We start from the raw sequence: 16,070 nt of genomic DNA, 5'->3' as shown, positions 1-16,070 counted from the left end.
AGTCTGCTTCCTCTGCCCCTCCCCAGCTCACTCAGCTCTCTCTTACTCTAAAATAAATAAATCTTTAAAATGTATTACCATATTTATCTTATCCTCTGCTTAAAATCCTTCAGTGGTGGGGCACCTGGGTAGCTCAGTCAGTTAAGTGGCTGCCTTCCGCTCAGGTAATGAGCCCAGGGTCCTGGGATCGAGCTCCACATCCAGCTCCCTGCTTAGTGGAGAGCCTGCTTCTCCCTCTCCCTCTGTCTGCTGCTCTATTTGTGCTATTTCTCTGTCAAATAAATAAATAAATCTTTAAAAAAAAATCCTTCAATGGAACCCCATTTAGAACAAAATCCAAATCTATAGCAATCTAAAAGGCACTTCATGACTGACCTCTTCATACCTTTCTAAGCTCATCCTAAAAGCTACTTTCCCTCACACTCACTAAGCTATAGTCTTACTTCAGTACCTCAAAAATCAAGCTCTTTCTTTACTTTTCCCACAAGAACAAAATACCTCCAGCTCTGTGCATTGTGGTTCCTTCTAATTCTTCATACCAATTCAAATGTCAACCTTAAATGTGGACTTTGCCAACAAAATCAAAACTGGTTCCCCTGGGGCGCCTGGGTGGCTCAGTGGGTTAAAGCCTTTGCCTTCGGCTCAGGTCATGATCCCAGGGTCCTGGGATCAAGACCCACATCGGGCTCCCTGCTCAGCAGGGAGCCTGCTTCCCTTCCTCTCTCTCCGCCTGCCTCTCCGACCACCTCTCCGACCACTTGTGATCTCTGTCAAATAAATAAATAAAATCTTTAGAAAAAAAAAAATTAAACTCTGACCTTACAGATCAGATTAATAAGTCTAGATCCATATATAGTAATAAAACATACTGAACCTTTTATTAATATATTTACTATTAATCTACTAATCTGCTCTTGTAAAGATTTTAATAATAAAAGAATAAATGTTCAACATCTTTAGTTATCTGAAAAATGCAAATAAAAATCATTCTAAGACATCATTTTATACCCACTAGACTGGCAAAAAAAAAAAAAAAAAAAAACAATCAAAGAAATTAACAACTCAGGTGGTGGCAATGATAGGCAGCAACCGGACCTCATACACCGCTAGTGGATAATCATTTGGCAATTTCTTACAGTTAAACATAAATCTACCCTGTGATGCAACAATTCCACTCTTAGGTAGTCGACCAAAATAAATGAAACATATGTTCACAAAAAGACCTGTACAAGAATGTTAATAGCACCCTTATTCCTAACAGACAAAAACTGGAAATAACACAAATGTCTATCAACAGGACAACAGAAAAACAAAGTGTGGTATTCATAAAATGGAATACTGTGTGACCTAGGAAGTTATCTGTTGTCTATACTAATGATTTGAATTACTTAATGAGGATGTCTATTTTCAAGTTCTGTCTCATTTTAAAATGTATTTTAATCCATCGTTGAAGATCATTTTTATTCTGAAAATAACATTTTTTGTTTAGTAACTCACTTGAGTTTTTTTTTTGCCACAAGATAAAACTTCTGAGAAATTTTTTAGTCGGTGCTTTTAATCAGCAAATGACACCTGGCTGACTCAGACAGTAGAGCATGCAAGCCTTGATCTCGGGGACTGTGAGTTCAAGCCCTACACAGGGTGTAGAGATTGCTCAAAAATAAAAATCTTGGCGCACCTGGGTGGCTCAGTGGGTTAAAGCCCCTGCCTTCTGCTCAGGTCATGATCCCAGGATCCTGGGATGGAGCCCCACATCGGGCTCTCTGCTCAGCAGGGAGCCTGCTTCCCTTCCTCTCTCTCTGCCTACTTGTGATCTCTGTCAAATAAATAAATAAAATCTTTAAAAAAGTAAAAATAAAAATAAAAATAAAAAATTTAAAAACTTTTTAAAAAAAAGGTCATTGCAGAGGGTATGTGCTATGGTGAGTGCTGTGAAATGTGTAAGCTTGATGATTCACAGACCTGTACCCCTAGGGCAAATAATACATTGTATGTTAATAAAAATAATTTAAAAAAAAAAAGAAAGAAAAACAAAAAATTTAATTTAATTTAATTTAAAAAGAGAGAAAGAGAGAGGGACAAATAAATCTCAGGGTTTTATTAAGCAATTCTACTTTTATTAAGTGAAACTCTTAAATGTATGTGTACATGTATTTTTTTTTCTTATGTTTTCTTGGTACATGTTTCTCCTGAGTGTTCCCTCCAGAAATCATCCATGTAGATATAAAAAAGAAGACTCACTTAAAATGGCTACTTCATAGGAAACCATGTCTTAGGGAGATACAAATTGGACTTGAGGTAAATTGAATACTTAAACTGTGGTCTAGGGATGGTTTAAATGGCATTGTGTTTAAAAGGGCATACAATTGCTCTATTTCCTTAACAAAAAAATATACAAAACAAAGTGAATCTCAAAAATATGTTAAAGACAAGAAGCCAGATAAAGAGTACATATTCCATTTATATGAAATTCAAGAACAGACAAAATCAGAAAGCAGTGGCAGGGAGGGACGGCAAAACAAAATTGAAAGAGGGGTGCCTGGGTGGCTCAGTGGGTTAAGCCTCTGCCTTCGGCTCAGGTCATGATCTCAGAGTCCTGGAATGGAGCCCCACATTGCGGGACTGGGGAGGGTCTGTGCTCAGCAGGGAGCCTGCTTCCCCCTCTCTCTCTGCCTGCCTCTCTGCCTACTTGTGATCTCTGTCAAATAAATAAATAAAATCTTTAAAAAAAATTTGAAAGGGACATTACTGTTCAGCAGGAAGTCTGTCTCTCTCCCTCTCTTTACCCCTCCCCACTGCTCATTCTCTCCTTAAATAAATAAAATCTAAAGAAAAAAGACAGGTACATTAAACTTTTTGCTGATCATTTATGTAAATTAAGTCACAGCTCTGAATATTATCCATCCCTAAATTCCACATAAAAATTAGAGACCACTCAGGGTGCCTGGGTGGCTCAGTGGGTTAAGCCTCTGCCTTCGGCTCAGGTCATGATCCCAGGGTCCTGGGATCGAGCCCCACATCGGGCTCTCTGCCCAGCAGGGAGGCTGCTTCCCTCCCCATCTCTCTGCCTGCCTCTCTGCCTACTTGTGATCTCTCTTTTTCAAATAAATAAAATCTTTAAAAAAAAATTAGAGACCATTCAAAAAGAAAAAGAAAAAGAAAAACGGCAAAGAACAGGAATATAACTTCACTTGATTATAAAGTGAAAATAATAAAGGAAATATTTAAAGGTTAATGATAATATTTAAAATGTTCCACTAATGATAAAATAAAAATTTCAGAAACCAGTTACTATTTTCTCCCTATCAAATTAGCAAATATTTTTAAATGATAACACTGCTGGCAAGGGTATATATCTCAACCTCATACACCGTTAATGGAAACATAAATTTGTACAACCTTTCTAGAAAAGAATTATGCAGTTTTGCTCTCTTAAGAACCCTAAGAAATGTATACCTTGACTTGATAATTCCACTTATAGAAATCTATCTTAACATTATAGAAATGTGGACAAAGATCTGTGTTTAGCAATATTCAATGATGTTTTGTCTATAATAATTGGAAATTAATAATCTGAATGTGAAACTATGGAAATCCCTTGTATAAATGACGATATATCCTTTAATGGAATATTCCTCAGCTGTTTTAAACTGTTTTCAAATAATTATAATGATATTAAAATGTATGTTTAAAAAAAAAGGCAGGTTCCAGGGGTGCCTAGGTGGTTTAGTCAGTTAAGTGACCATCTCCTGGTCTTGGTCTCAGGGTCATGGGTTCAAGCTCTGCATTGGGCTCTATGCCCAGTGTGGAGCCTTAAAAAACAAACAAACAAAAAAAAAAAACGGAAGTTCCAAAATTATGTGTTCAAGAAAAATCTGCATGAGGAAAAAATAGATAATAAATGTTAATGTCATTAAAAAAAAATAATGAAGGGTCAGAGCACCTGGGTGGCTTACTGGGTTGAGTGCCCAGCTCTTGATTTCAGCTCTGGTCATGCTCTGGGTGGTGGGATCAAACCCTGCCTTGAGCCTTTCATCAGGCTGCACCCTCAGAGTAGAGTTAACCTGCGATTCACTCCCTCCCTCTGCCCTTTCCCTCACTCATGTGTATGAATGTACATACACTCCCTCACAAAATAAAGAAATAAAATCTTTTTAAAAAGAATGAAGGGTCAATATCATAGAAACTATTATTATATTTCAGTGTCTGGGCTTTCTTGTAAAAGCACAAGTGATATCCCACACTAACTACATCTACTGGGGAGGGGGAGAGACCAAAAGAGTAAGAAGCTTCATTGAAGGAACACATCATTAGTATTATTTCAGATACAAATAGCCAACTTATCAAAGGAAGTCAAAATCCTTCAAGGTATGTTAACAAATCTATAAGAAAAGGTTACAGAATTCAATATAATGCAAATATAAACCAATCATGGTTAATTTGAATTAGAGAAAATAATTAGGTGATTTCATTATTTTGCATAGGACTAAACTCAGGCACAGCCAGAATCAAGCCAGCAACCTGCCTTCCCAGGAAATTAGTTCTTACTTGGCAAAGTACTGCCCTCATATTCTAAAAGAGCAGAACTCCACAAAGAGAAATGAAACACACAAAATTCAAATACCATGTAAAAGATGTATACTCTTCCCTTTGTTCCTAAGAACTCCAAAAAGAAAATATAATGCCTACTAAAACATATGGAAAAAGAGCTCAATTTAGAGTTAAATTTTTTTTTTTTAAAGATTTACTTGAGGCACCTGGGTGGCTCAGTTGGTTAAGCGACGGCGTTCAGCCCAGGTCATGATCCCGGAGTCCCTGCTTCTTCCTTTCCCCTTCTCATACTGCCTCTCTATCTTTTATTCTCTCTCTCTCAAATAACAAAATCTTTTCAAAAAATAAAATTAAAAAGACTTACTTGAAAAAGAGAGAGAGAGAGAAGGGGAGGCAGAGGGAGAGATAGAATCTCAAGCAGACTCTCCACTGAGCTCAGAGCCCCAACCCAAGGCTGGATCTTACAACCCATGAGATCAGGACCTGAGTGGAAGTTAAGAGTTGGTTACTTAACCAACTGAGCCATTCAGAAGCCCCAGTTAAATGTTCTTTAAACAAAGAATCAGTTTAGGGGCACCTGGGTGGCTCAGTGGGTTAAGCCTCTGCCTTTGGCTCAGGTCATGATCTCAGAGTCCTGGGATCGAGCCCTGCATCAGGCTCTCTACTCAGCTGGGAGCCTGTTTCCCCCTTCTGCCTGCCTCCTCTGCCCACTCGTGATCTCTCTGTCAAATAAATAAATAAAAATCTTAAAAAAAAAATCAGTTTATCTGAAAATGCTAAGTAAATCACACAAACTGTAAAAGAATTACATTTATATTATATTTTAAATGAAAAGGAAAATACCATGCTATTTCTCAACTTCAACTAAGATTACATAGGAAAGAAAACTATGATATTAGTTATACTAATTCTTGATTTTGAATTTACCAAAGTTAATTAAAATCCTTAAAATTTTTCCTCTATAATGTTTTTAATCATCACTATAGAACATTTCCTTGAATTTCCAATTTAAATAAGGCCTTAGTATTTTATTTTCCCTCAGGAAAAGGCTATGTGTTTAATTCAAAAGTGTCTTCTTTAGATAAAAAGGTACTAGGCTAGGTGAGTTAAAGAGGGGAGGGGTAGGGGCACCTAGGTGGCTCAGTGGGTTAAAGCCTCTGCCTTCAGCTCAGGTCATGATCCCAGGGTCCTGGGATCGAGCCCCACATCAGCTCTCTGCTCAGCGGGGAGCCTGCTACCCACTCTCTCTCTCTCTCTGCCTGCCTCTCTGCCTACTTGTGATCTCTACCTGTCAAGTAAATAAATAAAATCTTAAAAAAAAAAAAAAAAAAGAGGGGAGGGGTACCTGGGTGGCTCAGTCAGTTAAGCCTCTGACCCTAGATATCAGTTCAAGTCCTGATCTCCGGGGTCCCCAGGATCAAGCCCCCATGTGTGTCATCCCCACTCAGCAGGCAGTCAGCTAGAGATTCTCTCTCTCTCTCTGCTCATGCTTGCACACATGCTTTTTCCCTCTAAAATAAATAAATCTTGGGATGCCTGGGTGGCTCGGTTGGTTAAGCTTCTACCTTCAGCTCAGGTCACAATCCCAGAGTCTTGGGATCAACCCCTGCATCAGGCACCTTGATCACTGGTGAGCCTTCTCCTCCTTCTGCCTGCTCTGCAGGTAGCTCTCCCTGCTTGCATGTGTGCTCTCTCTCACACACAAATAAGTAAATTATTTTAAAAATAGAGTAAATCTTAAGAAAAAACAAAAAAAAAAAAGAGGGAGGTAGGGACAGTAGGGGGGGAAGAGGGGGAAAAAAAGAAGGGGTATAATAGAAACTACTCTTCCCTTAAGTAAGATGTTTAAAAATCTGACCCTGATTTCCATTAAAGGTCCAACACTGAAGCTTCTATAGAACTATGGACACAAGGGTGCACTATCAGGAGAAAAATGACACCTGAACTTCATTCAATGTCCAAGTATGAAACAATGTAAGGATGAAATTATACAATCATATATTTAGATCAGTGGATTCATTTATAAACCATTCCCGCAACTCCTAAATGCTTCCCTTGGCACCACGACCCCAACTGCCACACTAGACCAAAAGGCCAACAAACTGCTACTTGGAAGAATTAGTAACAAAGCAGAATAGTTTATTAAACTTTTGTAACAAAGGTCCCTGGCTGGTTCAGTCAGAAGAGCATGTGACTCTTGTTCTTGGGGTCATGAGTTAGAGCCCCATGTTGGGTATAGAGATTACAAAATAAATAGATAAATACACTTTCAAAGAAAGGAAGGAAGGAAGAAAAGGAAAGGAACGGAACAGAACGGAAAGAAAAGGAAATGAGAGGAAGGAAAAGAAGGAAGGAAGAAAGAAATTAGTTGCAAATCCAGTATCTATAAGGGACTTGTGTCCAGAATGTATATTTTTACAACTCAAACTACATAATAATAGGCAAATAACCCCATTTTTTAATTGGGCAAGGGATCCAAAAAACATTTCTCCAAAGAAGATAAACAGGCAATAAACCCATGAAAAAATTCTCATTAGCCATCAGGGAAATTCAAAGGAATACCACCACGAGTTGTCCCTTCACATCTACTAGGATAGCTATAATAAAAAACCAAAAGTAGTAACAAGTGTAGGTGAGGATGTGGAATGCTCTCTGGAATGCTCACTGCCTCTCTTGGTGGAAATATAAAATGGCATATATAGCTGCTTTGGAAAACTGAGTTACCATATAAACCAGCAATTCTACTACTACTAGAGATACACCCAAAAAAATAAAGGGACCCCTGGATGGCTTGGTCGGTTAGGCCACTGACCCTTGGTTTCCACCAGGGTTATGATCTCATGGGTCGCAGGATGGAGCCCCAGTCAGGCTCTGCACTCGGTGGGGAGTGTGCTTAGGGTTCTCTCTTTCTGCCTCCCGCGTGTGCGAGCTTGCTCTCTCTCTCAAATAAATAAATCTTTAAAAAAAAAATGAAAACACATGTCCATATAAAAACTGGTACAGGGGCGCCTGGGTGGCTCAGTGAGTTAAAGCCTCTGCCTTCGGCACAGGTCGTGATCCCAGGATCCTGGGATTGAGCCCCGCATCGGGCTTTCTGCTCAGCAGGGAGCCTGTTTCCCCTTCTCTCTCTGCCTGCCTGTCAAATAAATAAATAAAATCTTTAAAAAAAAAAAACAAACAAACTTGTACAGGAATGTTCATAGCAGCTTTGTGTGAACAACCAAAAACTGGAAAAAATCCAATGTCTATCAACAAGAGATTTTTTAAATTGTGATATAACTATATATTGGAATACTACTCCACAATAAAAAGGAATAAACTCCTGATGCACAAAATAACATGGATAAATCTCAAATAAATTAGGTTGAAAGAAGCCAGACCTCCCTATCAAAAAAAGTACATACTACAATTATCTTTGAATAAAATTCTAGAAAATGCAGATAATCTATGACAGATTAGTGGTTACCTCTAAGGGTGGAAAGGGAGAGATAGCTTATAAACAGGCACAAGGAAACCTTTAGAATGGTTAAGTATGTTCCTTATCTTGATTGTGGTGGATAAATAGGTAAAAACCCATCAAACCGTATACCTAAAACATCTGCAATTTCATTGTATGTCAATTATACCTGAATAAAGCTACCCAAAAGAGAGGAAAAAGAATGCATACACCATGTTGGGGGAAACAGAAGTAAAGTAGGGTTTCTAAAATGGCACATTTGGGTAAGGAAAAGACAGAAAAAGTAGGCTAAGAGCTTTTAAGGATGAACCTTTTTAAAAGTCAAAATAGTAAAAAATAATAATAATAAAATAATTTTTTTTAAAAAGTCAAAATAGTATCTAATCCCTATATGATAATAGCTGAATATTCAATATCCACTGACAGAGCAAATAGTCAAAATAACCAAAGCTTCTATGAATTCAGTCTAACCTTCAAAATAAAAAATTTAATTCACCTCAACATTTATATAATATAGATAACATATGCATATATATATATATAAGTAGTAAGTTCTAAGTATATATATATATATATTTTTTTTTTAAAGATTTTATTTATTTGACAGACAGAGATCCACAAGTAGGCAGAGAGGCAGGCAGAGAGAGAGGGGGAAGCAGGCTCCCCGCCGAGCAGAGAGCCCGATGTGGGGCTTGATCCCAGGACCCTGAGATCATGACCTGAGCTGAAGACAGAGGCTTTAACCCACTGAGCCACCCAGGTGCCCCAGTATATATATTTTTTAAGTATAATTATATTTTTAGAATTACTACTTTTGTCTACTACTGACTACTTTTTGTCAGATAACATTTGATGAGCAAATGAATTAACTGTACAAAACATCCACCCCAATTCAAAGATTTGCAGATTGAGAACTGCCACACTATGTTAAGGATACTCAATGCCACGGAGACTCGATACTTAAATACTAGCTTAAAAAAACCCCGAAGTCAAATCCAATTTTTTTTTTTTAATTTTTATTTTTTTTACTTAGTAGTGTAGATGTGCTCTTGTCCTTGACTCCTCACAACCTGTTTGACCTTCTGGCTTGTTCCTGAGAAAACCCCCGAAGTCAAATCTAATGAAAAATTTATCTAACAGGTTCCACAGCTATGCTTCATAACCCAAAAGAATTTAGGAATTAGTTATAACATTGCTAATCTGGGTGTAAATAATTAAGAATTTTACTGTGACTTAAAGGCAAAAAATATAACTGAATTAAAAGAAAGGTCCAAGTTATTCAACAGATGGGACTAAAAATAAGACAATAGAGTCAAGAACTCAAGATTGAAGTTTAAGTCTCTGAAGTCAACCTAATATTAGATTTCTCTGTGTTGCTGGCTTCCCTGACTTTGCCTTTATTCAGGAGCCAAGCAGTTTTCCACAGCTTTCAATCCTTCTTCCTCCCTAAATAACTGGAAAAGAATCTGATAATTATTTTCCTAATTAACTGTATGTACCTTACTATAAACAAGTTACCACAATTAAAATTTTGCTATCTAATCAGAGAACTCAGGACTTTGATCCTGATTAGAACAGAAGGAATCAGCCAGTGAGGAGAAACAGAGATTTGGTGGTGAGAGAAGGGAAAGTCACTGAACACTAATTATTAATACACCAGCTCCTTGGTAACCCATTTAGATGACAGGGGGTCTCTTCCCACTGCTTAATCCCAGACTTCACTGGAAAGGACAAGTGGTATGGTTTGGCCTAGGGACAATTGCTAGGGACCTATTCGGAAGAGCTACAGAAGCAGAGACAAGTGTCGAGCCTTCTAATTCCACATGGTCCTGCCCAGGCTCCTATCCTCTAGGACTAGCAATTCTCAGTCTATTCACTTGCATTCTGACCTGCTTTCCCGAGTGGAAGATAACAAAGGAAGAGTCATGGCAAGCAGTGGAAACTGCACAGAACAAAAAATATGTCCATGGGAGAATGCTGCAAATAGGATCATCCTCCTTTACATATGTCACTCTAGGAAAACTGCCAAGAGTGGCTCACTACTCTAGACATACTTCCTACAGATCGTCCAGACTCCTCCTTAAACACATGTCCGTATTCTCCTCATTCTTCCTTAGTTTCAATCCTTCTTTTGCCCCAAGATTTCCAACTGTGGATATTTTACATTCTCAAAAATACATAGCAGTATCATAAGGACATCCTACTTATCAGAACCAGTGTCTCACACCTGAACAAGTATCCTAAGGCATTATATAGTATTTCTAACTTTAATAATGAAATTTCCAATAGGTTTTATTACTGAAAAAAATTCTCTTGGCAAACAAAAGGATTTATTTTAATGTCAAGATTAAAAAAAAAATAAGATAGCAAAATTCTTTTTGAATATTTAAGGAGTACAACTGTTTCCATTCTCTTTAGCCCTATCAAAGAACCATGTATCAGAATTCAGAAACTGGGAGAATTCAAGAGCCGTTCTGTGGAAATCAAAATCTATCAAACACAACAGACGTTGTGGCAAGCCCAAAATAAAATGCTGGTTTTCAAGTACTCTATTAAATAAACAACTTTTTTTTAAGGTGATACGTTTACCAAGGGACTTTTCCTGACAAAAGTAGTTCTCTCAGCAAACTGAAAACCAGACATGTTTCTCTACTTTTATGAACTAGATTTTTCAGGCACCAAAGTTTCCATTAGGGTTTACTGTATAAAGGCTAGAAGCAGAGAGAGCAGATAAGAAGCTATTAATAAAAGAGGAGAAAACGCTACTGAAATAGAAAATAAATTTAATTAACTAGTGTTAATTGAACTTCTACTTTTTAAAATCATTTACTTGAATTTTCTTTGATATATGAAATTAAGTCTCACTAAATTGTACAGTCTGGAACATAAAGTTTCTTTGGGATTTAAAAACCACCATTCATTCAACTACAGATTAACAAATCTCACTGTAAAGTAAGTTGAGCAATCAGAGCTATTCATAGATAAGTGTGATTAAATTATGGGTGAATAATAAGTCGACTGAATAAAGTCCATTTATTAAGAAGCAAGTAATAAAACTGGTCAAATGTTCACAAAGAATGAACTTTCATATTTTCCCACACTCAATTATTAAGATTTACATTCAGTAAAAAACTGAATGATCTCTACAAATGTGCCCACCAACTGCACAGTGACTTACAGAACGACCATTTTGGTGGTAGGAATACTCCATGTAATGCAATGCAAGGAATTCAAAAGCTTTCATCCTTGGAAACTTTGTCATAAAAATCAGTAATTTTATTCTGTGAAAAGACTGCTTATGTTTTTCAATTCAAATATGTAATGATTTTATGTTTTGTAGTCTTCGAAACAAAAATTGAAATTTTAATGAAACATAAAAATCTGAGAGAAATTATTTTTGAGAGACAAATTATGTTAAAAAATCCTAATGTGGGTGGCTCAGAAAGTTAAGCATCTGCCTTCGGCTCAGGTTATGATCCCAGGGTCCTGGGGATCCAGCCCCGATTCAGGCTCCTTGTTCAGCAAGGGTCTGCTTTTCCCTCTCCCCCGCCCCTTCGCTCGTGTACTCTCTCTCCCTCCCTCTCTTCTCTCTCTCTCAAATAATTTTTTTTTTAAATCCTAATGCAAAGCTACACCAAGAGTTTCTTTACAATTTCATAAAACATTAATGAAAGGGTTACATAAATCCCTTGGATTAAAAATTTTAAGAACTGCAAGAATCTCTGTTTTCTATAATGCTTTCTCAGTTCTTATATCCACAAAAACTAACATAAATCAACTCTACCTAAATATAAACCATCTAGGTTTTTATAGAAGAAAAATCAAACCAAAGACAGCACAGAAAATACATATATATTCTTAATACAGCTTTAAAAAGTTACTGTAGATTACACTTAAATCCCTCAAACAAGTTAAATTTACAACATATGCCACATACAGTTCATTCTCAAGGGAGAAAAACATCAAAACAAAAGCTCCTGCTTAATAAACAATTTACTTTACTTTGTAGTTAGGCCTCTATCCCAGGTGCATTTTACTGTGGATTATTACCACTTTCTTCGCTCTTCAGAAACCTAGAAATCTAAAATACCAAAGTATATCTGATTCCCTTAAAAATGCTTCTATATTATATGTTTTGTATTAATGTAAGGCCACGAGAAGCTTTAAATAACTTTCACTCTTTTAAAAAGGAAACACTCCTTTGCTTTTCTCCTTTGAAATGGGTCTTGTTTTTTGCTTATTTTCTATACATGAACTCTTCTCAAACCAGTCCATTTCAGCATTAGTTGTTTACTGCCAACATGTCTATGTATACTTGGGTTTTTTACAAACAGTGCTTTACAGTAGTGGTATAAAAAGAAAGGATAAACAAGAAGGCATAAGTGAAACAAAGGTGTACCATATCTAAGAAACACCACTCGATTTCATTTCTCTGCCTCACATTTCCTTAAGTCCTCATACCAAAAATTCTCAGTATCTAAAAAGAGGCACAACACAGTATGTGATAAAGCAAACATAAGAGAAACCGAATCAGAAGAAGAAATGTAATAGAATGTCTCCACCGGAGACAAATTACCAAAAAAAAGAAAAATAAAGACATAAATAATAAACCCAGTCCTAAAAACCCCCTCCTGAAGGGTCACTTTTGCTGCATTGCATGGCTCAAAACAGTTTTTTAAACTCTTCTGCCTGTAAGAAATACATTTTACATTGTGACCTAGAACACACACATATGAGAAAAATGTCCCAAATAATACTTTTCCTTACCAAGGAAACTGCAATTCTGTTCTATTTCACTTTATTTTCAAGCCACGGTAACCCATTAACTTGATTTTATAAATTACTAATAAATCATGATCCACAGTTTGAAAAACACAGGCTTCTCAGAGGGTATCCCTTATATTTGGATCATTTTGGCGATCTGCCTCTACTTGTCTCTAGCAGGAGACACAGATATTTTAAGGTTGCTACATTATTATTGGTTTCATGGAAGCAACTGGTTTTTAAAGTGTGATCCTCTGACCAACATAAGCATCACCTGAGATAAATGCAAATTCGCAGGACCCACTCCAAACTTACTGAATTAGAAACTCTGGAGGGGGCCAGCAGTCCATATTTTAGCAAGCCCAAAATGTTTCTGGTGCAAATTAAAGTTTGAGAACCACAGCATAAAAAATCCCTGGTCTTTTTCCTCTATTTAACAATCCAGTCAGTAAGTACCCAGGGCTCACTCGGTGGCAGCCACTATTCTCAAAGTTCTACAAATATTAACTCATGTGAAAAAACAACCCTATGAAATAGAGACTATTATTATCCCTATTATACAGAGGAGGAAACTTGCACAGAGAGGTTAAACTGTCCAAGCTAAGTGGTGGAACCTGAATTCAAATTTATTTGTAATTTGGCCAGGGTATATCCATCCTTTCATGATTCCCCTCTTTCTGATCAAGTCCCCCGTTTTACTCCCTTAGTTTCAGCTACTCCTCTCCTTTTCCCTTTCAAATTCACCATTCTGTCAACGTCCTCATTTTCTAATCACTGGTGTCATTCTAAAACACTTTTTTTTTCCCCTAAAGCACTGGAACGCAAGCCACTTAACCCTTTTAGGAGCTTTTTCTCTTACATCTTAGTATACGAAGCCAAAGTTTCTTCTATTTCTTTAGTCCTTAAAATCTACTAATGGGCACACTGCTAATTTCTCCTACCTACTATTCTGGCCAGTTTCCACAAGACCACCACTCTCTTCCTGACCAACTTTCTCGCTCCCTCCAACTACGCCCTATCTACTACACGCTTCCTACAAGGAAATTATTCCTCCCGGCCCACCCCTGTGTCATTTTGCTTGACTTCTCTCCAACTGAGACAACTTCCACTCCCCAGTAGACCCCTCACCCTAGTATAGAATCCGAGCTACTCCTCGAGGATCCCTGATCCCCCGCGGATCGTCAGACCAGGAGCTCCCAGTCCAGTCTTGGGTATCCCATTCCAGACCAGCAGTGGGGGCAGGGCGCTCCGGTTCAACCCCAGCTGTTCAAGGTCTCCACAGGTCCCACCCTCCTAAAACCCGCGGCTCCTGACTCCCCCGAGAGCCCTCCACCCTCCGACAGTTGCGCTCTTCAAGAGGGTCCCCGGCAACCCCCCCCCCCCCCCGCAACCCGCCTTTCCTCGACCCCCTCGCTCGGACCCGGGCCGCTCACTGTCACTCCGAACCCTGACCGCCCTCGGTCTCCCGGCTCCCTCAGACCCCGGCCACTCCCAGTTTCCTGGCCCCCCAGCTCTCCTCGCTCGGGCCGCTCCTGGGATTCCCGGGTTCCTCTGCTCCCTCGCACCCAAGCTGTGATGGGTGCGTATTCCCAAGTCACCCGGTCCTCGGACCAGGTCGTTGCCAGTCACCCCAGGTCACCCCCCCCCACCCCGGGACCCCGTCCGCTCCCGTCTCCCGAGGGGTTTTACCCCTCACACACCGGCCGCCGCTCAGTGCCCCAGACCCAAGCAGCGGGACGTCCCAAGAGATCTCCAGGCAGAAACACTAGGGTCCGGCCCCAGCCTATCTTGCCAACCCGAACTCCGCCGCCGGGAACCGGGCCATTCTCCCACCAGCCCAGTCAGCGCGAACTCGCCGCAGCCGCCGCCGCCGCCACCGCCCTGGCCCCGGCCGGACCCGGCTCACAGTCCAAGGCCCCTTCTTCTGGCCTCCGCCTCCGCAGCACCGAGGTGGAGTTTCCGCCCCGCGACTGCCCCCAGACCCCAAGCCCGCGATACCGGCACTCACCTGACGCTGCCCCCAACCAACTCCAGCGCCAGTGCCTCTACCTCGGCCGCCAGTAGCCACCAAGCGCCACCACCTCCCCCATGACAACAGGCCCACCCCATTTCATACTTTCTACCTCTCCATTGGATAGTGGGGAGGCGGCTTTCTGTCCTGATTGGCTGAGCGCAGCCGTCCGTCATAACTTCCTCACCGCCCTTTTTCCGGGACCCGGTATTAGCCCTCGTTCGGACCTGGAGAGCCCAGGACCAAGCTTTAGTTGTCATTGGTTGATGGTTGGGCAGTTCGAAGTTATGATAGGCTGCCAAAAGCGTCTGTTAAGTCAACTGGCAAGGGATGTGATGGTCATGGTTGGTTCAAGCTTGGGCACAGTTTGGTTGCGCAGTAGAAAGCAAGGAAGGGGCAGACGCTCACAGCCGAGGTTACCCGGGAGGGGTTAACTCTTTGTTGTAGAATTCACGCTGTATACCCATCCCTTTCGCCAGTTTCCTTCCTATAAAGAGAAGTTTATCACTGCTAGTTTATAGGATAGTACTTAACAAAATACCAACATCAGAGATTGTGTTTAAGGCGTGTTTTCCAACTCCTTGGGAGGAAAGCACTTACACACATAAAAATTTCTTCTTCTTCAAAGTCCCAAATGCACTCAGTTTCCTTGAAGTTCTTTCCAGAAGTCTCCATGCTAAAGGGCAAAGCACAACCGTTTATTTAGCAGAAATCAGTCGCTTCTGTTGCCAGTAAAACGTCGTTAATAAACTGGAGTGGCATGTTGAGCGTTCTCTAGGTTCCAGACTCACCCCTAGCTGGCTCCTGTCAAGGGACCAAGCAGCCACCATCGGCAAATTGGGACTAAACGGACCACATCTACCCTTGTGATGCTCTGGAAATGAGAATTCAGTTCCTCCCCTTCTCCCAACTTGATTTTTATGTTCAGCAGTTCTTAAATAGCCATACTAGATGTGTGTCAGATACTTGAAAAGCTTGTCTTTTTTTTCCCCCAACCTCTCCTCTTCCTAACAGTCTAAATTAGGACCATTGGATGAATTGCAGCCCTTTTCTTACATTGGCACAATGCACAAGAATAAATGATTGCATTTTTTATTCATTTGGGTACAAGTCACAGTACGCATTTTTGAGAAATCTGGTGTTGCTATAAAAACTCTTGTGCTCCTAGAAATATATCCATCATTAGATTTTGCTTTTCTTTTTCATTTCCACCCACTTTTCCTGCTCCTAAATAATAAAATGCTGGCCTGATTACTCTTTAAATGTCTAAGTCAGATTTAAATGTAC

General features: G+C 39.6%; 1 protein-coding gene across 1 annotated transcript in view; it reads right to left on the bottom strand.

The window, feature by feature from the left end:
- The window catches only part of LOC111148519 (NUMB, endocytic adaptor protein), a 187,584-nt gene extending 172,748 nt beyond the window's left edge, over nucleotides 1-14,836 (bottom strand). The window contains exon 1 of the mRNA XM_022505138.1: nucleotides 14,781-14,836. The gene's annotated coding sequence lies outside the window, so the exon portion shown is untranslated. The remainder of the gene's footprint in view (nucleotides 1-14,780) is intronic.
- Between the last annotated feature and the right edge of the window lie 1,234 nt (nucleotides 14,837-16,070).

Source organism: Enhydra lutris, unplaced genomic scaffold (assembly GCF_002288905.1).
Source record: "Enhydra lutris kenyoni isolate GAN:26980312 unplaced genomic scaffold, ASM228890v2 scaffoldscaffold20, whole genome shotgun sequence".
Classification (NCBI taxonomy): Eukaryota; Metazoa; Chordata; class Mammalia; order Carnivora; family Mustelidae; genus Enhydra; species Enhydra lutris.
Note: the sequence above shows the minus strand (reverse complement) of the source record. Positions and strands in the feature narration are given on the sequence as shown.